This window comes from Octodon degus, unplaced genomic scaffold, assembly GCF_000260255.1.
Source record: "Octodon degus isolate 3935 unplaced genomic scaffold, OctDeg1.0 scaffold00051, whole genome shotgun sequence".
Classification (NCBI taxonomy): Eukaryota; Metazoa; Chordata; class Mammalia; order Rodentia; family Octodontidae; genus Octodon; species Octodon degus.
The window spans coordinates 4705749-4721562 of record NW_004524627.1 but is presented as its reverse complement, the minus strand read 5'-3'; the positions used below and the strand labels follow the sequence as shown (position 1 = coordinate 4721562).

The window sequence follows — 15814 nt, the reverse complement described above, 5'->3', positions numbered from 1 at the left end:
CATAATGTATTATTTGGAGAAGTCCTTGAGTAGACTTCCAAATTCCTTAAATGACCCTGCTCAGATTCCCACATTTTTCAGAAAGTTTTTTTTTAATTTAATTTTTTTTTTTTTTCAAGCTCAGGCTGCTTAAGGCAGGGTCTGGGGATTGAACCACGGTTCTCTGTGCCTGACTGAGTTTGCCCAAGCAGGCACTTAAACAACTGAGCTAACCCACAAGCCCTCTCCCACATTTCTTCAGTATTCCCCTCCTTTGATGATAATTAAATCAATATGGCTACCCAGAGAAGATCTTTATCGTAGCCTCCAGAGAATGTTGAATTCTGCCAGAGGGTTTTGGTCCTCCTGGTGCTCTAAAATCATAATACTTGACTCTTATTTAAGCCTTTACTGTATACTCATTTGGGAGATTGCAGGCCTGATCAACCTGCAACAACTAAGGGGTAATATTAACACATTATTCCTGTCTTAGCCTCCCAAGAGCTCAGATTACAGGCATGCAGCACACCTGGCTCCTGATATGATTTTCTATAAATCTAAGATCACCCCCTTCTTATTGGGTTGAATTATTATTCTGTGAGCTGCTTTGCCTGGGATGAGGATTATAGCCTGAAACCTGAGTTGGTCATGGGGTTTGCCCTGGGTTACAGGATCTACCTTCCCATTGCAGACTTTTCTCCTGTACTTACAATGCAAGTGGCTCAAAGTAGGAGAGAACAGTATATCACCCTCCCTCAGTGTCCATCTTAAGATTTTACTGAAACAGAGCTGAAAGTTACTCCCAGAAAATTTTTTTTGTTTTATTCTTTGACTTCAGATACACAGTACCATCTAATTATAAGCAACTAAACATTTCAGCTAAAAACTCAAGATCTTCCTCACTCCAGATAGTTGGCATCTCAGAGAAGTCCAGGGATAGTGGAGCTAAGTCTACTACCATTGCCACAAATCTGCTGTTGCCTCAGTGTTGGGTTGAGCAGTCTGCCTACACATGGCCCCTGAATCGCCAAGCTGGCACCAGGCTTTCCAGATAGAAGTTGCCAGAAAACTCTGAAACTGAACAAACTCCTGCCAGCAGGTTGGAAAACAGGCTCCCTAGACAGTGAGCTCTTGAGTGTGCCATGGCCCTGCTGCACACTCACCAAGAACACCTGTGGGCAGGGCCATCTCAAGCCACGCGGCTGAATGTGTGCCCAGCTGCCCGCCCTATACTAGTCCTGAGCACTGCTTCAGAGCTCTGCCCTGGGGAGCATGGTGGTGGCTGTGTTGCCTGTCCCGGGCTGCAGTGAAGTGTAGATGCTGGAAGTCTGGTAAGAGGCCTTACAAAATAAATGGAGCTGCTCTGGGGAGCAGATGGGGCTTGCAGGCTGGAGACTGGGCACCTGTCATTGCCTTTGGCAAGACCCTAAGGCCCAGGCTGGCCTCAGAAAGTTGTGGGCAGAATACATTGGTGAGTGGGTAGGAACTGTTTCTGTCTAGATGGTCCCAGCAGTGCCCTGGCCTGACTGCTCTCCCTGGCACTCCTGCTGACCCTATCCACTGATCCTGAACTCCCTAGGGTCTGCACCCAGGATGAGCCTGGCCCCCACCCGAGGACTACATGGAAGTCATGTTTGGGGGCTTTGATTGCAGCTGTCCTTGCAGGGTTGCTTCTTGGGATTGTGCTTGTGCACGCACACAATGCACACAGACCCACACACAACATGCACACACTTTTTCTATATCATTCAACCCCAAGAGACTATTATTCCAAATCTGCTACCAAATAAATCACTGCTGCCACACTTTTCATGCTGAGTTCATCATTAGTTACTTAGGAGCTCAGCATGTTTTACTCCTTCCTTCCATTTTTATGAGGTAAAAGCAAACAAATAAACAAAACTTCAGTAGAGCCTGCTGGGGCTCCTGCTTAGTGCAGTAAAGGATAAAAGACAGTGGTGTTATTTTTTTCCTTGTAGTAGAAAAGTCCTTAAAGAAGACTACACACTCGATCAACGCCCCTGGAAAGAAAACCAGGACGAACTGACCAGCAGAGAGATCCAAGATGATTTTCTACCCAAACTCCAAGTGGAAAAGCAAGGTGGCTGAAAGTCAGGCTGTTCTTCCCTAGTGCTTCCTACTGGTTTGTCAGACTCTGGAGCAGAGGGAGGCTTAGCATCCTAGCCTCAGTTGCTTCCCAGGCCCCCAGGAAGGCAGAAGCAGACCCCATCTGCCAGGACATTGAGCTCAGTCCTGCGACTCGGCACTGCCTGCGGTCCCCGGAGCACCGGTTGTCTGTGGAGCATTGCTCTACCCTTCCACCTCTCTGCCTCTGCGAGCAGGGGAGCAGGGCCGCCTGCAAGAACACTTCCTCCTCTCCACCCTCCCTCACCACCACTCCCTTCCAATCATCTCAGAAAGACTGAGAGACTGAAGATACAAAAAGAACTGTCCTCGCCAGTCCTCCCAGGACTCAGGGACAGAGTCATTCTTCTTTGGCTTGGCTTGCCTGAAATTGTGAAAGAGACAGAGAGGAGACTGCGCCGAGAAAGCACAGACCCTGACTTACCACCACAGCTCACCTTCTGGCTCTGCTCAGCGCGGTGGTGTCCCAGCTCCAAGCTCCCTCTGCTCTGCTCTGCTCTGCTCTAGCCGCTCTTAAGGTCCCCGGTGGGAGGGTGGGTGGCGGCCGGTGGGCGGGCCCAGAGAAGGAGTGTGCTCAGTAGACAGGACTGGAAGGGGAGCAGGCCCTGCCTGGCCTGGCTTGGCGCCAGCTGGATTATTCACAAACCTGATGTCATCGGATCACAGGAATCTGGGAGCTGGATGGGCCCTAAGACTCTTCCTTAGAATCTTGTACTCAGATACCTAAGGGGGACTTCCCAGAAGTGGTCGGTTACTAAACATGGGAGAGCGGAGGCTGAGAACAGTCTTCTGCCCTGGTGCACTGGGGCTGTCGGGCAGTGCAGGGGAGGAACAGCCTGGCAGTGGTCTGCTGTGGGAGTGTCCAGCCTGGATGTGGCCACTCAGGCCCCTCATGCTCCCCTTTCTCTAAACCCTGGTCTCCGGAAATTTATTTCCCTCCTCCCTGAGGCTAAAGCCTGGCGGTGGGGGGCCTTCGACCCCTTATAACTGAGGTCTCCAGGAGGCACTTGGCTTCTGGAGTTTGCTGTCAAGCAGAAGCTGCCAGGCCGTGGCACCCAGCACCTGCTGGACAGGCTGGCACTTCTTCCAACAGTGTAGGGAAAGTCTTAGGGTGGAACCTGGCTGTACTGGCAATGAGGTATGTGACCTAAGACAGGCTTTCAACTGTGCTGAGCTTGGGCTTTCTGTTTGCAGGCTCAGTGAGGATTAAAAATGGACAGTGCCAGAGCTGCCAGCATTGTTTGTTAGTCTCAGTTGGTGTCCAGCTTATGGGGTCAGGGGTCTTCATAGGCCCCCCTGGGCTTTGCTGAAATGTACCTAGTTAGTACCAAAGGGCTAACTGGAACCCAGGGTTTTGTGTGCCCATCCATTGAGGTTGTCCTCCCTCTGGAGGCTGGGGGAGTGGTGTGGAGGAGAAGGAGGTGAGGGAAGGCTGATAAGGTAACAATGGGGACTTTGATTTGAGGCAGGATCTCACTGGTGGGGTGGGGAGGGGAGGGATAAAAAGATAAGAATCACTCCTGGTGACATCACATTCTGATAAATTTGCCTCAAAGCTCTTTGCATTCAAGAAATCTCTGCCCAGATAGTGAGCAGACCAAGCGGCCGCCAAGTGGGCACCACATCCAGAAGTTGGAAGGAAATTTCTCAGGGGCAGTGGCACTGCCCCAGGGTTTTTCAGGTGGCTGTGGCCAGCAGGAGCAAACACAAGGAGCTGAGCAAGAAATATTGTGACCATTCTGAAACTCACAGAAAAGAGAAGAGCACAGCATGGTTTTGAACAGAAACACGGTAAAAGTTGAACGTTGGGTTGTTCACTTAGAGCTCTTGCTCTTTAAATATTTAATCCAACAAAACACATTTTTTAAATTCTCATATAGGATAATGGTGGGCCTAAAACACTTTTGACTATCTGAATGCTGAAAATAACTTAGATTCCAGAAATAGAGGAATAGGTCAAAATGACATGCCAGTACAATGTGGTATACTGTAGTCATTATGATGACTGCTGCCATTGTTGTGCAGACATAGCAAAATTAATCATACAATTACCAAAAACAAGTGGAAACAAATTTATATACGAACTGCAATATAAACTATGCAAGCACTACATGGATATATAGAAAAAGACTGAAAAATAACATTTTTGAGATGCTATACATCTTAGGGGTTGCACCATGTGATATCTGACATTGTTGCACTCCCATAGCACGCAGCAAGGCTGCTGTGCCTGGCCCAGAAGTCCTTGGAGGCTCAGGCAGTGGAAGGCATAGTACTTGGAGAAGGCATGTTGGGCAAATAAGGATTTTCTTCAATAATCTCTAACATGATTACCCATGAATGTCTTCAAACTTTTTCCAAGGACTCTCATTTTCAGCCAGCTCCTTGGTAGAAGAAATTGTATTTTTTAGATCCATTTCTGTGTCTCCAACACAACTTCCTTTCCTTGGTCCTTTCCCTGGTCCACAAATGCTTTAGCATTGGTGCTTTAGGCGTCAACTCTGTTCCCCTCCACCCGGCTCTGGGCCTCAGTTGAGTAATGAGCCTGGGTTCCCACCAGGGCCCAGCATGCGGAGCCCACAGCCTGTCTGGAGTCTAGGCTGGACCCCAGGAAGACTTTTTCTCCTCAGGAATGGTTGCCTTACTGAAGGTAAGGCCATTTGACCTGTGCTTAGCTCCTTATGTGTATTTCTTACTGGTGTTTTTTTTTTTAATGGTTAATACATTGTGTATTGTTACTGCCAAAGTAGTTTCTCATATTATAAGATATAGGCAAGAAATAATAAATAAACAACATAGGTACAAACCTCTTTTTCTTATGTGTATTTCTGATGAGAGCAAGAAACTTAGGGCTGTTAACTGATTCACATAAAATACCTCAAGAAACATGTTTTCAGACAAATAACCCAATAAGTCATCTTACAAGTACATTTTAGGGCTGGGGGCACAGCTCAATGGTACAGTGCATACACAGGAGAGTCTGTGTTAGCTTATTTTTTCCAGTTTTGTCCCTTTTCTGAATCTCTCCCCATGGGAAAGCCCTTTTCAAAGGAAAGCTTCTTACCTTGGATTTTAAAGTGTATCTGCCTCAAATTGTGTTTGTCTTCTTGGCAACACTAGTGTCACATGAGAGCAAAAGTAAGAGCCACAAGAGGTTTGTTTAAAAAAATTTTTTTTTTTTTTTGACACACGGAAAATCTGAAACTTCTCTAAGAAACATCTATTAATTAAAAATTACTTGAAAGTTCAACTTTCTGACCTGATAGAAGTATATCTACTGTATCATTTACATATATATATATATATATATATATATATATATATATATATATATATAATAAGATGTTAATTACTTTGAAGAGGTTAATGGGTTTGTAAGACCATCTACTTATATCCAAACACACTCCATATCAGTGATACCAGTGATGGCTAACTTTTTAGATAGGGTTTTCTTTTTCTTTCTTTCTTTTTTCTTTTTCTTTCTTTTTTTTTTTTTTTTTTTTTTGGCAGAACCAGGGATTGAACTCAGGCTCTTGTGCTTGCCAGGCAAGTGCTTATTCTACTGAGCCATCTCCCCGGCCCCTGGTTAACTTTTTAGAGACTGCCTTCCAAACTGCACCCAAAACTCAATTACTTATCACAAAGCACCAAAACTGCAATTAATCCTGAATGCTAAAGTTTTAGCTTAGAAAAACACAGTGCTACATTACCATCTTTTGTCTTAAAAGAAATAGAACATGCATGCCATAGGTTTACCACCCCTGCTATGTATCTTATTCTGAGGTCATCCCATCCTTGTAATGGTGTCTGTGGTTAATACATTTAGGAAAAATAAACTATTATAATCCAAGTTGGTTTGTCTGTTTTGTTTTTGAGGTTCTGTGGGTCAAACCCAGGGCCTTACACATGTTAGGCAAGTACTGTATCACTGAACTACACTCCAGTCCTAATCTTTGTTTTGTTTATTTGTTTATTTACTTATTTACTTTTTGAGACAAGGTCTTGATGTATAGTTTAAGCTGCTCTTGAACTCATTATGTAGCCCAGGATGGACTTGAATTCACAGCAATCCTTAACCTCGCAAGTGCTGGGATTCAGGTGTATGCCACTAATTCCAGCTTTGACCCTCATGTTTTAAACCTGAGGAGGCAGAGGAATGATTTCTGATGCCTGCAGAAATTTGGGAGCTAGTGCTGGGCTGCTGCTGGTGGGGCTCACACCGACTCCAGAGCCCACACGGGGGACTTGGCTTGTTTCCTGCCAGCCCTCCAGGTCATTTCACTGTGTTTGCTTGTTTGTTTCTGTTTTAAAATGCTGATAATCACAATAACCAAAACTCAAAGGGGACACAGGTGACTTAGTCATTCTGACTGTATGGTGACCCGGCAGTGTCCCTTGGTTGCCCCATCTGAGCAGGCGCCAGGAAGAAATCTGCCAAAGCCCTCTGTACCTCTGTGATGAAGTCACCCTGATCCCTGCTAGGAGGGTGGCGGGTGTTGGAGAGCATGATGACTTAAGGCCGATGTGGTTCTTGCGTCATCTTGGTTACCAGCGTGTGGACTGTCAGTGTTCAGTGGCAGGACACTGCTGTTTACACTGGGCCACCTCCTGCTGCCCAGCACAGTCACTTTCCGTCCCCACCTCACCCTCATACAGGCTCACACCTCCCCCAGGAAAGCCTTCCACCAAGCCAGATAAGCCGGAAGTCATTTTTCCCAGCCTTCTTTTATCTCCCAAGCATAGGGCTTCCTGTCTGATTTTAGTCACGGACTGAATCGATGACATCTCAAATGTCCCTTGCCCTATCTTACTATGTGGGCAGGAGTGATTTAGCCCACACTTTTTATTAGAGATGAAGGGAAATGAATGTGCTGGATGTAACTCAGTTGGTACCATGCTGCCCTGCAAGTACAAGGCCTTGTGTTTCATCCCCAGCCAGCCAGCAAAATAAATAAATACACAAATAAAATAATGAAGTCACCAGAACACAGTACATTGGATGACCTCTAGTGGATCTGAATTATCTGCCTTAATCCCTAACATGGAGCAGAGACCCTCTGTCAGCAACTGCCTGCTCTGACCATCACAAGACCCATGCCCTCTAAAGAGACCATTGGGTATATGGACTCCATTACACAACATTTTCATGCTGATTTTTAAAAAATACCCTCCAGGAAGGTGAGAGGTTGCTCCTGGAGCTCTGAGAAGCAACAGCTATGAAACAGTGTGAAGTCTGAGAAGGCCTGAGGGCCCCCAGAGGAAGGCTTATGGGCCAGGTAGACAGCCAGGAAGGGATTCCAGAGGGTGAGTCGGACAAGCTGAGCCAAAGACTACAGGACCAGGACAGGGATGGGGTGGTGTGATGAGTAGTGGGGATTCTAGGACTCAGGGGCTGGAGGGGATGCTGGGAAGGCTGCCAGGCCCCTCAGAGCTGGGTGAGAGGCAGCTGTGGGTAAGTAAAAGGTATTCTGAGCTAAAGGAGGGTGGAACTTGTTTCTCATTCTTTATGGTTCCTGCCTCAAGTTCCCACACCAAAGCTGTGATGGCCAAAGGACAGGACCTCCCTGAGTCAGGTCTGTCTGCCCGCTGTACAGGAGCGAGTCACTGGACCAAAGGGTTTTACAAGAGAGTTTATTTGTAGGTACATTTGAGGATAAAGAAGCTGTGACTGAAGGCCTCAGAAGAGCCGACTAGAGTGGTCAATGGTTTGTGCCTGTGTTTAGCCATGCTGAACACATGTTAGTGGGGTCTGGGAGTGGAGTTTTCAGACTTTTGGGATCAAAAGTCTCCCTCAGATTCCTGTGTGGGCCCAAATGAAGTTAATGGATTTGGCAAAAACAACCTTCAGGCACCTGAAAGGTAATTTAGGAAATGATTATCTTTATTTATGACCCACACTTTAGAGGTGTTATCTACAGAGCTGAGCTCATGGAACTAGTGCTGGTTAAAGTCTGATAAAAGCAGGTACTGAGGGGGGCACAGAGGCCAAGAGTCAGAGAAGCACAAAGCACAGGCACTGGACGGCTACAAGAGCTGAGACCAGCTGTTGTTGGTTGGTTGGGAATAACCAAGTTAGGACTCCACCCTTAAGGCCTGGGCACTCAAACCTGAGGTCTCATTTTAGACCAGCCACCTTTGGGGGTCCTAAAAGCTGCTCATGAACTGTGGAAGATAAATATTTACACTATAAACCCAGTAGGTGATTGTGAACCAATGAACAAGGGTTGGGTTTTAGTGAACTTTTGGAGACAAAACAGAGAGAGGATACTCTAAACAAAGAAAGTAAATTCTCCCTGCATTGGCCAGCTCTTCAGCTCCAGATGGCTACTGCTAATGATGAACTTTAGAATGTGGTCTTTTATGAGACTCTGTCATACACACTATCACATCTGTCCCTCAGACGTCATATCCTATGAGAGGGGCAGAGGATGTGTCTGTGTTAGTCAGATTTATGGAACTATAACAAAATACCAGAGATAATTAACTGATAAAGAGAAAAGGTTTATTTTGGCCCGCTATAGAGATTCCAGCCCAAAATAGAGTGACCACAAGGCTTTGAGCCTGACTAGCAACACAGGGTGGCAGAAGCACATGACTGTGCACAGTCCTCCCCTCATGAACAAAAGGAAAGAGTGAAGAGGACAATGGCTTCCCACTATGGCCACATCCCAAGGTCCCAACAGAACAACCCTAGGGACCCAGCCCCGGCACACACATCACTGACGAGCATTCATGAAGCCTCCAAGCTATGTGGTGTCAGACCCAATTTGCACAACAAGAACTGGAGGCACAGAGAGGTCAAGAGGACTCACCTGTGGCCCCTGGATCACTCACTCCTACAGGAAGGAACCCGGAATGTTTACCTGAAGCAAAAGCTGAGTCCCAGTCAGAGCATGAGAAGGATCCCATTTTGCCAGGCCTCATGGGGATCTCGGAGAGTCCATACAGGTGAAGACCAAACTTGCCCTGGCCCCTCCTGATTCCCCACCAGCCCTGCATGATGTTGGATACATGGACCATGAGCTGCCCAGGAGGAAACAGTCCAAGTGGCTTCCTCGACCTTGTGTTCCCTGTGCTCTCCATAGCTCCCTCACAGATTATTCCCAACACTTCAGTGCTACCCCCACAGCGGTCCCCATCTCTTGGGCCCCGCTGCTCCATGCCCATGGTCGGGATCCCCACACAGACGCAGGAAGTTCCCAGAGTGGGGTGGGAGTGTGGGGACCATCCATAGATCAGCACTTTGCCCCCGCACCTGCATCCACCCTGTTGCTTGACACTGCCCTGCCCCAAGGTAGCAGAGGATGGCAGGCTCCACTGCAGGGAGAGCAGGAAGTGGCAGGCCCACATCTGGAGCTCATCTAGTCAAAAGCTCTGTTGAAGTCACACTGCACCTGAGGCCCAAGGCCACTGAGAAGCTACCCAACTCCTTGGAGATGGTTTCTTGATACGTACAATGCAGGTAAAAAGGGAATTCCAGTGACAATGTTTGTGAGACTGAGATGCAAGCACATACTAAATTCTCATTCCCCTGTTAGGGATGTGGGTTAGTGATTCAGTGTACAGCACTTGCCTAGCATGTATGAGGCCCTGGGTCCCACCCACAGCATCACAGATAGGGAAAGAAGTTACACAGGAAGAGTGCAGGCAGGGAGGTGCGGAGCACATAGAAGGAGGCCCCACCCCACCCCTCCACCTGGCGTGCCACCTTTGCGGGCCTGTCTCAGGTACCACAGTGCCAACCAGGAAGCAAAAGGCTAACCGGCACCATTTCCTTTATCTCCCAAACACGGACAGGGCCCTGAGCATGGAATTCCTATAAATGATTTAAAATAAACCAGTAAACAAGAATACGTCTGAAGTGGTCCCATCCTGCTGGGAATTGGATAAAAAGCCAAACATAGCTGTTTATTAATGTGCTCAAGTCACCGCTCTTCCAGGCAGGAGGGAAAATGTGTTTCGGTCAAAGGTCTGAACTTCCTCCACCGCCACAGGAGATGTCCCCACATGTCAGAGGCAGAGGCACAGCACGCAGCAGCACACCTGCCCAGGCCAGCACTTCAGGGGCCATTTCCCAGGGGTGCTGGGGCCTTGGGTGAGGCTGCGTTCCTGGGAGTGGCCACCTCTGGCAAACACACTTCTGTGACTCCTTGGGATTGTGTCACACGGTGATGTGGCCACAGCTGCCTCCAGGGTCCTGCCTCCAGCTGGAGCCCACAAATGACAACAGCCAGCTTGCTGTTAACATTTTACCACCCCTGGCTCTCTCAAATTGACCCAATTTAAAAAATAATTTTCATAGATTTATTTTTAAAAAGGTTGGGTTACTTTTGAGAATACAAATGAACACGCCTCATATCTCTGTCCCTGAGTGGGTTCCTCACATACACCCCATCCTGTGAGGCAGGGGCCATGGCCATCCCACTCACAGTCAAGGAAACAGAGGCTCTGAGAGAAGTACCTGCCCAGCGTCACACCGCTGCTCACAGGAGAGCCGGAGCGTAATCCACCGGCTGCACAGTCAGCCTGTGGGCTAGGGCTGGGTGAGCACTGGTGTTCTGGGTCTGTGGTAAGGCGTCACTTCCCGGCAGAATAATGTGAGGAATAGAAATGCTTACATTCTAAGCCAGGGAAACAAAGACGGAAAAGAAGTGGCTGGGAAACGTGATCCCTGGTAGCATGGCCCCATGTCCCGCCGAATTCCTTCTGTGCTCCACCTGCTAGAGTGCCACCATCACCCAGGGACGCCACCCTAGGGATTAAGGGGCAGCACATGGGCCTTGGGGGACATTTAAGATCCACAAGAGGGATGCTGGAAGACAATAATAGCCACAGAATCCTGCCTTGTGAGAACATGCGCCAGGCCCTTTACTCTCAGATCTAGTGTCTTATTCCCTTGGGGGAAGTGGGATCCAGTGGAAAACAAATGGGATTTGCAGGATTAGAGAGCTAGAAGCTGCTTAGCTTCTACTTGATCCAGGTTATTGTTTGACATTTTCCCTTCTCTGAAGCCTGAGGGACTCAGACCAGTAGGTGGTGGAACTAGGGCTGGGTTGAGGATTCAAGAAAAATCCAAGCTATATATGGTTACAGGGTTAGCGATACTGTCTCACTGCAGAAAGGCTCACAGAATGATGCGAGCATTTTGTGCCTACATCAAAAGGCTGGGAAGAAGGATCACAGTTCAAGTCCAGAATGAGCAACTTAGCAAGACCCTGCATCGAAATAAAAATGAAAAGAAGGCTCAGTTACTGACTGTCCACAAAAGTCATATAGAAAGTCTCAGCCAGTTGAATGCCAGACCATTTCATGACAAACTGATTTGACTGTCAAAGTCTAACTGAATAATTTCCTCAGACAAAAGCAGTTTCACCACTCCCAGGCTCCCTGGTCCCTGATCCACAGCCTATCCTGCAGGGTCCAGGGGTGTCTGGGGATCCCCCTCAGGAGCACATTGCTTGGGGGAGACCCTCTTAAGTGTGATGGAGTTTTCAAGTCCCAGTAAGTACTGTCTTTCACTGCTGAGTTCTGGTGCATGCTGGGATTCAGGAAGCTTTGGCTTCCTCAACAGGAACGTCCTCTAAATTCAAGCTGTGCTATGGTCCCCACTCTAGGCTACAAAACACTCAATTGTGAATGGCACCTATCACTCCCCAGCCCTGGAGTCTTGCTGTACACCAGGCAGGTACTGCAAAGGTAAGTCATACACACTGCTTGCGTGTCTCATGAGGAAACACAAATATGCACTAGAACCGGTGGTCGGCATATTTCCTGGTTGAAAAGTCAGATGATAAGTATTTCAATTTTATGGTCTGTACAATCTCTGTTAGAACTACGCATTCCTGCTGTGTCAAGTCATTGTTTACTAAAAAACAGATATAGCGCAAGATATACAAATAAGCAAGAATTTACAAGATTGACTTACTGTGGCTGCCCACAGAGTCAGATGTGGGAGTGCAGAGGGTGTCTGCACACTGGAGACTGAAAGATCTGGTTGAAAGTCTGATGCTCACTGTAGTGTCCTCTGTGCATCTGTGTCAAGAGGCCAATGGGTTTGGGTGGAAGGCTGAAAAGTCTGTACCAGAAGCCTAAGTCTGCACTGGAAGCCAGGAGATGACATCCAAGGGGAAGGTGAAGACTCTCCTCCCAAGAGGCAGAAGCAGCTCAGTCCTCCTTTATTTCCTTTTTGTTCCATGGGCAACAACAAGCAGCCCTAGGGTGGATCTTCCAGCCATAGGGTGTGACATTGCTGAGCCAATTTAGTTGAGCTTCTCTTACTCAAGTTGCCATTATCAACTATCACATCTGTCATTTGTTTTTGTTTGGATCCAAATGTCCCCCAAAGGCCCATAAACTAAAGGCTTTGTTTCCAGCCAGTGGTGTTATGGGGGGGAACTCTATGGATGGGGCCTGATGGGGAGAAGTTAGTGGAGTTCATCTCTGAGGGGACACTGGAAATGTGGCCCCTTCCTATCTCACTTTTGCATCCTGGCTGCCATAATGACAGCGACCTCTTCCACACACTCCATCAAGATTCTTCCTTCCTTTCCTCCACAGGCCAAAAGCAACATCACCAAGTGCTCATAAACCAAAACCTCTGACACTGTGAGCCAAAGCAAACTTCTCCTGACAAAGGTTTCCCGCAGTTATTTTCTCAAGCAACAGAAAGCTAACATACCACGATGGCATGCAAGCATCCTTAGACCACATGTGGACTTGTGCTCAGATAAAGCTTTACCTACAGAAGAGGAGGGGCATTGAGCCTGGTCCATGGCTGCAGTTTCCCAGCCCCTGCACTAGAGTGCAGTATGCAGCATGGAGTAAGGACCTGGCCTACCGCAGCTCTAAGGAGGCATTGACTCAATAGAAGTATGAATTTGCCAGGTGGGTTTGGGAGAGGGAGAGCATTGGCGATGAGGGACACACATATTGGGACAAAACCCTGCAGAATGGCATCAGGTGGGGCTTAGGCAGACATCACTGATGAGTGAACAAGACTAGGGAAAAGGGAGCCCCAGCAGCTTACAGAGGGAAGTGGGCCAGTGTGGCTTATCCTTAAGACAGACAGGGGAAAGACACTAATGTGGATGAGCCACTGTGTTTCAGTCTATTTTTCAGATGCCTGTGTAAATCATCTTGTTTTCATTTCCACAAATGAGGCTGGTATTGTCAACTCCACTCTCAATGACCACAGATGCTCTAAGTTCACTACTTGCCCTAAGTGGAAGGTTCAAGAGAATTTGAACCCTAGTCTCTCTGAACGAAATACTCTGCACCCTCTACCCTGCAGCATCCACAGGCCCACACCAGGAGCCTTTTACTCTATTGCTGTATCGCCAGCTCTGCAGTGCTGGCCCCTTTCTGCCTATGCTGTGATGTCCAGGGTTGGGCTGGACATGATGAGTAGGGGTGGTAGATCCTGGATGGTGCAGGGAGGAGCTCCAGGAGGAAGGGTGCAGATAGCCACCACTAGTTGTTTCTTAGTTAGTTGTTAGGCAGAGTGTGCTCATGTGGCTGCTGTGGCGGCCCTCTGGGAGAAGTGTCTATCTGTCCTTCCCAGCAGAGGCCCACCAGAGCCCAGAGAGGAACAGCGGCATCTCTGCTAGAGGTCACCAATGTGAGGAATTCCAGAGATTCTGCTGGCCAGGCCTCAGCTCATCTCCTCCCTGCCCAGGGTTTACTTGGTTGCTTAGCTACAGAAGGTTTTGTTCTTGGATTCCACTAGTCAGAATCCCTAGGTGATTTGCATGATTATTAAAATTTTGAAAAACTGGGGGTGTAGATTGGCAATTATACTCAGAAATGGTTACTAACCCCAATTTCATTCCTTATCATCTAATGTTATATTCTTTCTATGTTCTGAATTTTATTTATTTATTTATTTATTTATTTATTTATTTATTTATTTGCAGAGCCAGGGATTGAACTCAAGACCTTGAGCTTGCCAGGCAAGTATTTATTCAACTGAGCTATCTCCCCAGCCCCCAAAGGCAGACCCGGGACTCGAACCTATGACCTCTTGCTGTAGAGCCTGATGCGTAAACCGCTACTCTATCTCTCCAGCTCTGAATTTTAAAAAATAGCACCTTTCCATCTCTTCTCCAGCTGAACTCTTTGCCTCTACCCAGCCTGGCTTCTGACAGCACTTGCTGTTGGACAGAGGGACACCCTGTGATGGTGGCAGTGGAATAAATAAAGAAGGACATGAGTGTAGTGAACTGTCCAAGGACACATTGAAAGGCAAGAGCCAAACACCCCTGCCCTGGACTCCATCTTGAGTAGGCTGTGCATGTTCTGCCTGGACCTCCATGGCCATGAGAGTAAGGACACTTTCCCAAGGTCACCCCAGTAAGTACAGTGGCAAAAGAAAAGTTAGGGAATAGGAACACACAACCCCAAGATCCTCTTGCTGTACCCCTGCCCCAAGAAAGACAGCAGAACCCCAGAAACCTGACCCTTGCGCCCCTGACCTACTCCACCACAGCCGCAGGGCTTCTGTACCCAGAGAGCTTTCTTTGCATCCATTCTAGGGTAGAGGTGAGGAGAGCTGCAGAGTTAGCATGCTGCTGTGCACCTCTGTTCCCAGTGGCATGGCCTTTGGGGAGGCACATGCTTCCTGAGCCTCACTTATCAAGCAGCACCAGGCTGTGTCCTGCCCTGTGTCCAGCACACATCAGAGACTCAGAAGTTGGGTGTAATCATTTTTCAGAGGTGTCCTCAGGCTGCAGTTGCTGTTCTGCAATCAGAGCGCTGGCCTAGCATGTGCCAGGCCCTAGTCCCTGCTCCTCAGCTACCCAGAGATCAAAGCCTGAGCCTCCTTTCCAGTCACCTTCCAGCAGTACCTTTTTTACCCTGCTGCCTGGCTCCAAGCCCCCACTGATGCCTGCTCCCCAGAGAAGGTGTGAGCTTTGGGATCCAGTGTTCCCCACTTGACCCCACTACTTCTTTTGGCTGCCACCTACTTCTTTGGCATTCTCTTTTTCTCAGTGCCAAGGTCAAAATCCAGGGCTTCCTGCATGCTAGGCAAGGGCTTCACATTGAGCCACACCCCACTTCCTTACTCTCCCTTTGAATTAAACCTATGCTAAGAAATCTAGTTTTCTTATTTCTAATTTACAGAAGTATTATTTCTTATAGGTCAGTCATAGGTTGTCATGAGTGCAGGTTGATTATAGGAATTAATTGATACCTTCTCTTACTCATCTGAGGGTTTGGTTTTTTTTTTTTTGGTATTTTTTATTCACTAACAAAGAAATTTCCTATTTCAAAGGAGTTATACCTTCTTTTCTATAAGATCACATTGAGCAGGCTGTGAGCTTAGCTCAGGGTTAGAACATGTGCTTGCATGCCCAAGGGTCTGAGTTTAGTTCCAAGAAAAAAAAAAGTCACAAAATAACTAAGATTATTATTGCTAAATTGTTCTTATTGCTAAAGTTTAACATCAGCTTTAAGCAAGTATCTCTAGGTGGAGTTGGTCTCTCTCTTCTATTAATAAATCCCTCCCCATTTTGCAACATAGATTACTTCATCATAATTGTTCATGAGTTGCTGGCTTAGTTACCAGATCGTAAGCTGATAAGATTTTGGGTGTATACATGTCTGGTTAACTCTTTTTTTTTACTTAAGAAGTAGAATTTTATTTGACAAATGTTACAAATGCTATAAAAGACAAAGAGCTTTAAAAAAAAAC

General features: G+C 47.4%; 1 protein-coding gene across 4 annotated transcripts in view; it reads right to left on the bottom strand.

Annotated features, from left to right (window-relative positions):
* Plat (plasminogen activator, tissue type) overlaps positions 1–2675 on the bottom strand; it is a 25888-nt gene extending 23213 nt beyond the window's left edge. The window contains exon 1 of one of the 4 annotated variants that reach the window (XM_023717282.1): positions 2562–2675. The gene's annotated coding sequence lies outside the window, so the exon portion shown is untranslated. Of the gene's footprint in view, positions 1–2548 lie in introns of all 4 variants that reach the window. The other 3 variants (XM_023717283.1, XM_004633068.2, XM_023717284.1) reach the window with 3 other exon arrangements.
* Between the last annotated feature and the right edge of the window lie 13139 nt (positions 2676–15814).